The sequence below is a fragment of the Artibeus jamaicensis genome, unplaced genomic scaffold, assembly GCF_021234435.1.
Source record: "Artibeus jamaicensis isolate MK-2021 breed Jamaican fruit bat unplaced genomic scaffold, CSHL_Jam_final contig_466, whole genome shotgun sequence".
Lineage (NCBI taxonomy): Eukaryota > Metazoa > Chordata > Mammalia > Chiroptera > Phyllostomidae > Artibeus > Artibeus jamaicensis.
In genome coordinates, this window is record NW_026521844.1 from 219,685 (window position 1) to 220,000 (window position 316).

Below are 316 nucleotides of genomic sequence, written 5' to 3' on the forward strand. Positions count from 1 at the left end.
AGTCACAGGGCTGTAAACTATAATATAAGAAATATAGAGATAAATATGTATAGTGCCAGATGGGTACTAAACTTATGGGGGAGGTCAATTCTTAAGTTATATAAATGTCTAACCACTATACTGTATACCTGAAACTAGTTTTGAAAATCAACTGTAAGTTAAAAACAAATAAATTTTTAAAATAAGTTTAATGTATCATGTAAATGGTGAACATGGTTATAATATTAACTCATTAATAACATTATTATTACATATTATGATTTAAAATGTATTTTTTGATGAAAAATATGTCAGACAAATCTCTTTAACCCTGTAT